The sequence below is a fragment of the Protomyctophum parallelum genome (genome assembly GCF_964188405.1).
Source record: "Protomyctophum parallelum genome assembly, chromosome: 13".
Lineage (NCBI taxonomy): Eukaryota > Metazoa > Chordata > Actinopteri > Myctophiformes > Myctophidae > Protomyctophum > Protomyctophum parallelum.
The window spans coordinates 26,967,884-26,978,879 of NC_139708.1; positions in this window are offsets into that span (position 1 = coordinate 26,967,884).

Here is a 10,996-nt window from a genome sequence, read left to right on the forward strand (position 1 = left end):
ATACGGTAGGGGCTATAGCCCATGTTCAATAATGATGAAAAACGAGGTTAAAAAAATAAATTCTAAAATTCTAAAAACGATGGGCTATAACCCATGTTTTTTGATTTTTTGAATTTTCTTCAAATCCTCAAAAATGATGAAAAACGGCGTGCTATAGTATGCCGTACGGTAGGGGCTATAGCCCATGTTCAAAAATGATGAAAAACGAGATAAAAAAAAAAATCTAAAATCAAAAAACGATGGGCTATAACCCATGTTTTTTGAAATTTTGATTTTTTTTCAAATTCTCCAAAATGATGAAAAACGGGGTGCTGTAGTATGCCGTACGGTATGGGCTAAAGCCCATGTTCAAAAATGATGAAAAACGAGGTAATTTCTTAAAAAAAAAAAAAAAAAAACGATGGGCTATAACCTATGTTTTTTTAAATTTTGTATTTTTTTCAAATCCTCAAAAATGATGAAAAACGGCGTGCTATAGTATGCCGTACGGTAGGGGCTATAGCCCATGTTCAAAAATGATGAAAATCGAGGTTAATGTTTTTTTCAAAATTTCAAAAAACGATGGGCTATAACCCATGTTTTTTTTTATTTTTATTTTTTTTCAAATCCTCAAAAATGATGAAAAACGGCGTGCTATAGTATGCCGTACGGTAGGGGCTATAGCCCATGTTCAATAATGATGAAAAACGAGGTTAAAAAAAGAAATTCTAAAATTCTAAAAACGATGGGCTATAACCCATGTTTTTTTGATTTTTTGAATTTTCTTCAAATCCTCAAAAATGATGAAAAATGGCGTGCTATAGTATGCCGTACGGTAGGGGCTATAGCCCATGTTCAATAATGATGAAAAACGAGGTTAAAAAAAGAAATTCTAAAATTCTAAAAACGATGGGCTATAACCCATGTTTTTTGATTTTTTGAATTTTCTTCAAATCCTCAAAAATGATGAAAAACGGCGTGCTATAGTATGCCGTACGGTATGGGCTATATCCCATGTTCAAAAATGATGAAAAACAAGGTTAATTTTTTTTTCAAAAATTAAAAAAACAATGGGCTATAACCCATGTTTTTGAAATTTTGAATTTTTTTCAAATCCTCAAAAATGATGAAAAACGGCGTGCTATAGTATGCCATACGGTAGGGGCTATAGCCCATGTTCAATAATGATGAAAAACGAGGTTAAAAAAATAAATTCTAAAATTCTAAAAACGATGGGCTATAACCCATGTTTTTTGAAATTTTGAATTTTCTTCAAATCCTCAAAAATGATGAAAAACGGCGTGCTATAGTATGCCGTACGGTAGGGGCTATATCCCATGTTCAAAAATGATGAAAAACAAGGTAATTTTTTTTTCCAAAAATTAAAAAAACAATGGGCTATAACCCATGTTTTTGAAATTTTGAATTTTTTTCAAATCCTCAAAAATGATGAAAAACGGCGTGCTATAGTATGCCATACGGTAGGGGCTATAGCCCATGTTCAATAATGATGAAAAACGAGGTTAAAAAAAAAAATCAAAAATCAAAAAACGATGGGCTATAACCCATGTTTTTTGAAATTTTGAATTTTTTTCAAATTCTCCAAAATGATGAAAAACGGGGTGCTGTAGTATGCCGTACGGTATGGGCTAAAGCCCATGTTCAAAAATTATGAAAAACGAGGTAATTTCTTAAAAAAAAAAAAAAAAAAACGATGGGCTATAACCTATGTTTTTTTAAATTTTGTATTTTTTTCAAATCCTCAAAAATGATGAAAAACGGCGTGCTATAGTATGCCGTACGGTAGGGGCTATAGCCCATGTTCAAAAATGATGAAAATCGAGGTTAATGTTTTTTTCAAAATTTCAAAAAACGATGGGCTATAACCCATGTTTTTTTTTATTTTTATTTTTTTTCAAATCCTCAAAAATGATGAAAAACGGCGTGCTATAGTATGCCGTACGGTAGGGGCTATAGCCCATGTTCAAAAATGATGAAAATCGAGGTTAATGTTTTTTTCAGAATTTCAAAAAACGATGGGCTATAACCCATGTTTTTTTTTATTTTTATTTTTTTTCAAATCCTCAAAAATGATGAAAAACGGCGTGCTATAGTATGCCGTACGGTAGGGGCTATAGCCCATGTTCAATAATGATGAAAAACGAGGTTAAAAAAAGAAATTCTAAAATTCTAAAAACGATGGGCTATAACCCATGTTTTTTTGATTTTTTGAATTTTCTTCAAATCCTCAAAAATGATGAAAAACGGCGTGCTATAGTATGCCGTACGGTAGGGGCTATAGCCCATGTTCAATAATGATGAAAAACGAGGTTAAAAAAAGAAATTCTAAAATTCTAAAAACGATGGGCTATAACCCATGTTTTTTGATTTTTTGAATTTTCTTCAAATCCTCAAAAATGATGAAAAACGGCGTGCTATAGTATGCCGTACGGTATGGGCTATATCCCATGTTCAAAAATGATGAAAAACAAGGTTAATTTTTTTTTCAAAAATTAAAAAAACAATGGGCTATAACCCATGTTTTTGAAATTTTGAATTTTTTTCAAATCCTCAAAAATGATGAAAAACGGCGTGCTATAGTATGCCATACGGTAGGGGCTATAGCCCATGTTCAATAATGATGAAAAACGAGGTTAAAAAAATAAATTCTAAAATTCTAAAAACGATGGGCTATAACCCATGTTTTTTGAAATTTTGAATTTTCTTCAAATCCTCAAAAATGATGAAAAACGGCGTGCTATAGTATGCCGTACGGTAGGGGCTATAGCCCATGTTCAAAAATGATGAAAAACGAGGTAATTTCTTAAAAAAAAAAAAAAGAAAACGATGGGCTATAACCCATGTTTTTTTAAATTTTGTATTTTTTTCAAATCCTCAAAAATGATGAAAAACGGCGTGCTATAGTATGCCATACGGTAGGGGCTATAGCCCATGTTCAATAATGATGAAAAACGAGGTTAAAAAAAGAAATTCTAAAATTCTAAAAACGATGGGCTATAACCCATGTTTTTTGAAATTTTGAATTTTCTTCAAATCCTCAAAAATGATGAAAAACGGCGTGCTATAGTATGCCGTACGGTAGGGGCTATAGCCCATGTTCAAAAATGATGAAAAACGAGGTAATTTCTTAAAAAAAAAAAAAAAAAAACGATGGGCTATAACCCATGTTTTTTTAAATTTTGTATTTTTTTCAAATCCTCAAAAATGATGAAAAACGGCGTGCTATAGTATGCCGTACGGTAGGGGCTATAGCCCATGTTAAAAAATGATGAAAATCGAGGTTAATGTTTTTTTCAAAATTTCAAAAAACGATGGGCTATAACCCATGTTTTTTTTTATTTTAATTTTTTTTCAAATCCTCAAAAATGATGAAAAACGGCGTGCTATAGTATGCCGTACGGTAGGGGCTATAGCCCATGTTCAAAAATGATGAAAATCGAGGTTAATGTTTTTTTCAAAATTTCAAAAAACGATGGGCTATAACCCATGTTTTTAAATTTTTTATATTTTTTTCAAATCCTCAAAAATGATGAAAAACGGTGTGCTATAGTATGCCATACGGTAGGGGCTATAGCCCATGTTCAAAAATTATGAAAAACGAGGTTAAAAAAAAAATCAAAAAATCAAAAAACGATGGGCTATAACCCATGTTTTTTTGAAATTTTGATTTTTTTTCAAATCCTCAAAAATGATGAAAAACGGCATGCTATAGTATGCCGTACGGTAGGGGCTATAGCCCATGTTCAAAAATGATGAAAAACGAGGTAAACTCTTTTTTTTCAAAAATTCAAAAAACGATGGGCTATAACCCATGTTTTTTGAATTTTTTATTTTTTTTCAAATCCTCAAAAATGTAGAAAACGGCGTGCTATAGTATGCCGTACGGTAGGGGCTATAGCCCATGTTCAAAAATTATGAAAAACGAGGTTAAAAAAAAAATCCAAAATTAAAAAAACGATGGGCTATATATAACCCATGTTTTTTTAAATTTTGAATTTTTTTCAAATCCTCAAAAATGATGAAAAACGGCGTGCTATAGTATGCCGTACGGTATGGGCTATATCCCATGTTCAAAAATGATGAAAAACGAGGTAATTTATTTTTTCAAAAATTCAAAAAACGATGGGCTATAACCCATGTTTTTTGAAATTTTGAATTTTTTTCAAATCCTCAAAAATGATGAAAAACAGCGTGCTATAGTATGCCGTACGGTAGGGGCTATAGCCCATGTTCAAAAATGATGAAAATCGAGGTTAATCTTTTTTTCAAAATTTCAAAAAACGATGGGCTATAACCCATGTTTTTTTTTTTTTTGATTTTTTTTCAAATCCTCAAAAATGTAGAAAAACGGCGTGCTATAGTATGCCATACGGTAGGGGCTATAGCCCATGTTCAAAAATGATGAAAATCGAGGTTAATTCTTTTTTCAAAATTTCAAAAAACGATGGGCTATAACCCATGTTTTTAAATTTTTTATATTTTTTTCAAATCCTCAAAAATGATGAAAAACGGCGTGCTATAGTATGCCGTACGATATGGGCTATAGCCAATGGTCAAAAATGATGAAAAATTTGGATAAAAAAAAATTCAAAAATTCAAAAAACAATGGGCTATAACCCATCGTTTTTGAAATTTAGATTTTTTTTCAAATCCTCAAAAATGATGAAAAACGGCGTGCTATAGTATGCCGTACGCGTACGATATGGGCTATAGCCCATGGTCCAAAATGATGACGTTCTCTACCGCAACATACTTAAAAGTATAGCGGTGTATGAGAATGGGTGTTGCGGAGGATGAGAAAATGTTTCTCATCCTCCGCAACACCCATGATCATCCTCCGCAACACCCATGATGATGTTTTGCTAACAACATAGAAGCCTACATTCTTACACCTAGCAACCCCATTCTAGCCTACTTAGGTTCATCTTACGATGGACATGTTTGCCTGAAAAGGAATATTTGAAATGTTTCATAGTTTTAGAAATATAGTGCTTTCAAATTTACAATGGGGCTCAATGGCAGACATTGGCACGTCAAAAATCACTTTCACCTAGAAACTCCATTCACACTTTTTATTATTCAGCTTACTGTGGAGACACATGCTGGAACTTTTTTACTTTGAAATGTTTTATAGTTTATGAGTTATTTAACTTAAACGCCCAATGCATTCTCTATGGCAATAGCACAAACTTTGGCATGCTACTAGTCCTACATACAAAATGATGAAAAACGAGGATAAATAAAATTCAAAAAACGATGGGCTATAACCCATCGTTTTTTTCATTTTTTCATTTTTTTCAAATCCTCAAAAATGATGAAAAACTGCGTGCTATAGTATGCTGTATGATATGGGCTATAGCCCATGGTCCAAAATGATGAAAAACGAGGTTAAAAAAAAAGAAATCAAAAATTCAAAAAACGGTCCAAAATGATGACGTTCTCTACCGCAACATACTTAAAAGAATAGCGGTGTATGAGAATGGGCGTTGCGGAGGATGAGAAAATGTTTCTCATCCTCCGCAACACCCATGATGATGTTTTGCTAACAACATAGAAGCCTACATTCTTACACCTAGCAACCCTATTCTAGCCTACTTAGGTTCATCTTACGGTGGACATGTTTGCCTGAAAAGGAATATTTGAAATGTTTCATAGTTTTAGAAATATAGTGCTTTCAAATTTACAATGGGGCTCAATGGCAGACATTGGATTATAATTATTCATCGACCAACAGCGCATGCAGCATAACTATGAGGTAATTTAACTATGTGGGATTTCTCCATCGGCATCGAATCGCTCGGGAATCGAGTCGTCTTCATTTTCGGGGCGAGATTTGCCCCGGGTCGAGTCTTCCGGTATTCTTCTCTATGGCAATAGCACAAACTTTGGCATGCTACTAGTCCTGCATACTTACACCTAGCATCCCCATTCTAGCCTACTTAATATAATAATAATAATAATAATAATAATAATAATAATAATAATAATAATAATAAACTTTATTTATATAGCACCTTTCATACATAAATGTAGCTCAAAGTGCTTTACAGAGCAGAAAAAATAATAAAAACAAAAGCAAAACAAAACAGCATTAAAACAGGCATGCAGTTTAAAACAATAGGACAATAGCGCAGTGTCGAATCAGGAGAAGGCAGTGGTACAAAGATAAGAACAGATAAAGCAGGGCAACGACATAAAAAAACGACAATAAAAAACAAGCAGTAATACATGAATAACAAAAAAAATAAAAAATCACTTAAAAGCAATGTTGTAGAGGTGGGTCTTGAGCTGAGCTTTAAAAATGTCTACAGAGGCTGCCTGACGAATGTACAGTGGGAGCTTGTTCCATGCCGACGGCCCGTAGAAGCAAAAAGCTGCTTCCCCGTATTTTCTAGTTGCCACCTCTCTAGGCAAAGCGAGCAGGCCAGCAGTGGAAGACCTTAGGGGCCGGTTTGGGACATATTTATGCAGGCAGTCATGTAGGTAGGAGGGCGCGAGACCATTGAGAGCTTTATAGACAAGTAAAATAATTTTAAAATCAATCCTAAAAACAACCGGAAGCCAGTGCAGTGATGCCAAAACTGGAGTAATATGTTCTCTCATCTTAGTTCTAGTTAAAACTCTAGCTGCTGCATTTTGGACAAGTTGTAATCTGTCAGTTGTTTTCTTAGGCAGTCCTGAAAAGAGTGCATTGCAGTAGTCAAGCCGAGAAAAAACAAAGGCGTGGATTAGTGTTTTTTTGCATCGTCCAAGGACAAATAGGCTCTGATTCGTGCAATATTTCTAAGGTGAAAAAAGGCAATCTTGGTAACATGTTTAATGTGTGAATTAAAATTCAATTCAGAATCAATAATAACCCCAGGTTCTTTACTGTACTGTTACTTTCTACAGTCAGGTTGCCAAGTCTGCTTATTATTGATTCTTTCTGCTCGCTAGATCGATTATGAGAACTTCTGTCTTATCCTCATTTAGCTTGAGAAAGTTCTCACTCATCCAACATTTGATGCTAGATAGACAGGTCAACAGCGGGTCTAAAGCACAGGGATCATCTGGGGCCACAGAAAGATATAGTTGGGTATCATCAGCATAGAAATGAAATTGACTCCGTAATTGGTAATGAGTTTGCCCAATGGCAGTATGTACAAGGAGAACAGCAGAGGACCAAGAATCGAGCCCTGTGGAATACCAGAACTGATGTCGTGTTTGTCTGAGTCAAACTCGGCTAGATTGACAAAGTAACTTCTGTTTGATAGGTAGGAGGAGAACCAGGACAGGGCCGTACCAGACAGGCCTATCCAGTGCTCCAGACGCTGTATTAAAATTGAATGATCAATCGTGTCAAATGCAGCCGTTAAATCTAGAAGTAAGAGAACGGATACATGTTTCTTGTCAGCAGACACCCTAAGATCATTCATTACTTTTACAAGTGCTGTTTCTGTGCTGTGACCTTTCCTAAAGCCAGATTGGAATTTGTTGTGCACATTATTGTTCTGTAGAAATACATCCAATTGATGAGAGATGCATTTTTCTAAAACCTTGCCCAGAAAGGGTAGATTTGAAATGGGTCGATAGTTACCCAAAACAGAGGGATCAAGATTGTGTTTCTTGAGTAGGGGCCTAACTACGGCAGTCTTCAGTGAGTCTGGGAAGACGCCTGATTGTAGAGAGCCGTTTACAATTTTTAGGATATCTCCAATCACACTGTCTAAGACCTCTTTGAGAAAGGTGGTGGGAATTGTATCCAATGAACAGGAGGATGATGTCATCTGGGATATGGTTTTGCGGAGTTCGTCTTCATTAATTGCGCAGAACGATATTAGGCTCCCCCTGGAGAGATCTACCCTGGGACCATTAGCTGCTGTTTGAAGGTTTGCGCTAGCAGCAGCACCATTCATAATATCAGCTCTAATGTTAAAGATTTTTTTTGTAGGACTGGGGGGGGGGGGGGGGGGGTTAAAAGTCGTTCAATGGTACTTAGGTTCATTTTACAGTGACATGTTTGCCTGAAAAGGAATCTTTGAAATGTTTCATACAGTATGTTTAGAAATATAAGGCTTTCTAATTTGAGACATTTATAAATATAAGCCTTATATTTCTAAAACTATGAAACATTTCAAAGATTCCTTTTCTGGCCAACATGTCCATCGTGGTCCATGGCAATAGCACAACATTTGGCATGCTACTAGTCCTACATCTTTTTCAAATCCTCAAAAATGATGAAAAACGGCGTGCTATAGTATGCCGTACGATATGGGCTATAGCCCATGGTCCAAAATGATGAAAAACGAGGATAAAAAAAAATTCAAAAATTCAAAAAACGATGGGCTATAACCCATCGTTTTTTTCATTTTTTTCAAATCCTCAAAAATGATGAAAAACGGCGTGCAATAGTATGCCGTACAATATAGGCTATAGCCCATGGTCCAAAATGATGAAAAACGAGGATTAAAAAAAAATCTAAAAACGATGGGCATTTATAAATATAAGCCTTATATTTCTAAAACTATGAAACATTTCAAAGATTCCTTTTCTGGCCAACATGTCCATCGTGGTCCATGGTCAATAATGATGAAAAACGAGGATTTAAAAAAAAGAAAAATCCTCAAAAATGGTGAAAAACGGGGTGCTATAGTATGCCGTACGATATGGGCTATAGCCCATGGTCAAAAATGATGAAAAACGAGGATAAAAAAAATGAAAATCCTCAAAAATGATGAAAAACGGCGTCCTATAGTACGATATGGGCTGTAGCCCATGGTCAAAAATTATGAAAAACGAGGATAAAAAAATGAAAAAAACGATGGGCTATAACCCATCTTTTTTTCAAACCCTCAAAAATGATGAAAAACGGCGTGCTATAGTATGCCGTACGATATGGGCTATAGCCCATGGTCAAAAATGATGAAAAACGACCCACTGAGCAATAGCCGGCTATTAGACGTGCGTCTAAAAATGGGATAAAAAAGTTCTAAAAATGATAGTTTTTTAGACGTCTATCCTTAGATTAGACGTTGATTAGCGGTTGATTAGACGTCTATAGACGTCTAAAAAACTTTCATTTTTATACGTTTTTTATCCCATTTTTAGACGGCCCTTTAGACGAATATTAGACGTCTATTAGACCAAAAAATGCGTAAATGATATTAAAAAAAAAAAATCATTCATTCATTCATTTGATTAATAAATTAAGAATAATTTGTATTATTACTCATGTAGCGCGTGCGCGCACACACACACACACACACACACACACACACACACACACACACACACACACACACACACTTACTTTCTTATGGTAGTCCATCGTATCCGATGATGACTTTTACTTCTTCTACTGGTGAGTTTTGAGGTGACTGAAGTCCAATCCGAGCGCCACATTGTTTATTGCAGTGAGGGCACCAAGAATCGAGCCCTGTGGAATACCAGAACTGATGTCGTGTTTGTCTGAGTCAAATTCGGCTAGATTGACAAAGTAACTTCTGTTTGATAGGTAGGAGGAGAACCAGGACAGGGCCGTACCAGACAGGCGTATCCAGTGCTCCAGACGCTGTATTAAAATTGAATGATCAATCGTGTCAAATGCAGCCGTTAAATCTAGAAGTAAGAGAACGGATACATGTTTCTTGTCAGCAGACACCCTAAGATCATTCATTACTTTTACAAGTGCTGTTTCTGTGCTGTGACCTTTCCTAAAGCCAGATTGGAATTTGTTGTGCACATTATTGTTCTGTAGAAATACATCCAATTGATGAGAGATGCATTTTTCTAAAACCTTGCCCAGAAAGGGTAGATTTGAAATGGGTCGATAGTTACCCAAAACAGAGGGATCAAGATTGTGTTTCTTGAGTAGGGGCCTAACTACGGCAGTCTTCAGTGAGTCTGGGAAGACGCCTGATTGTAGAGAGCCGTTTACAATTTTTAGGATATCTCCAATCACACTGTCTAAGACCTCTTTGAGAAAGGTGGTGGGAATTGTATCCAATGAACAGGAGGATGATGTCATCTGGGATATGGTTTTGCGGAGTTCGTCTTCATTAATTGCGCAGAACGATATTAGGCTCCCCCTGGAGAGATCTACCCTGGGACCATTAGCTGCTGTTTGAAGGTTTGCGCTAGCAGCAGCACCATTCATAATATCAGCTCTAATGTTAAAGATTTTGTTATCAAAAAAGCATGCAAACTCATTACACTTAGCTTTAGAGGCCGGAAATGACTGCTTGTAGGACTGGGGGGGGGGGGGGGGGGGTTAAAAGTCGTTCAATGCTACTTCATTTTACAGTGACATGTTTGCCTGAAAAGGAATCTTTGAAATGTTTCATACAGTATGTTTAGAAATATAAGGCTTTCTAATTTGAGACATTTATAAATATAAGCCTTATATTTCTAAAACCATGAAACATTTCAAAGATTCCTTTTCTGGCCAACATGTCCATCGTGGTCCATGGCAATAGCACAACATTTGGCATGCTACTAGTCCTACATCTTTTTCAAATCCTCAAAAATGATGAAAAACGGCATGCTATAGTATGCCGTACGATATGGGCTATAGCCCATGGTCCAAAATGATGAAAAACGAGGATAAAAAAAAAAATCAAAAATTCAAAAAACGAAACCCATCGTTATTTTCATTTTTTTCAAATCCTCAAAAATGATGAAAAACGGCGTGCAATAGTATGCCGTACAATATAGGCTATAGCCCATGGTCCAAAATGATGAAAAACGAGGATTAAAAAAAAATCAAAAAACGATGGGCATTTATAAATATAAGCCTTATATTTCTATAACTATGAAACATTTCAAAGATTCCTTTTCTGGCCAACATGTCCATCGTGGTCCATGGTCAAAAATGATGAAAAACGAGGATTAAAAAAAAAAGAAAAATCCTCAAAAATGGTGAAAAACGGGGTGCTATAGTATGCCGTACGATATGGGCTATAGCTCAAAAATGATGAAAAACGAGGATAAAAAAAATGAAAATCCTCAAAAATGATGA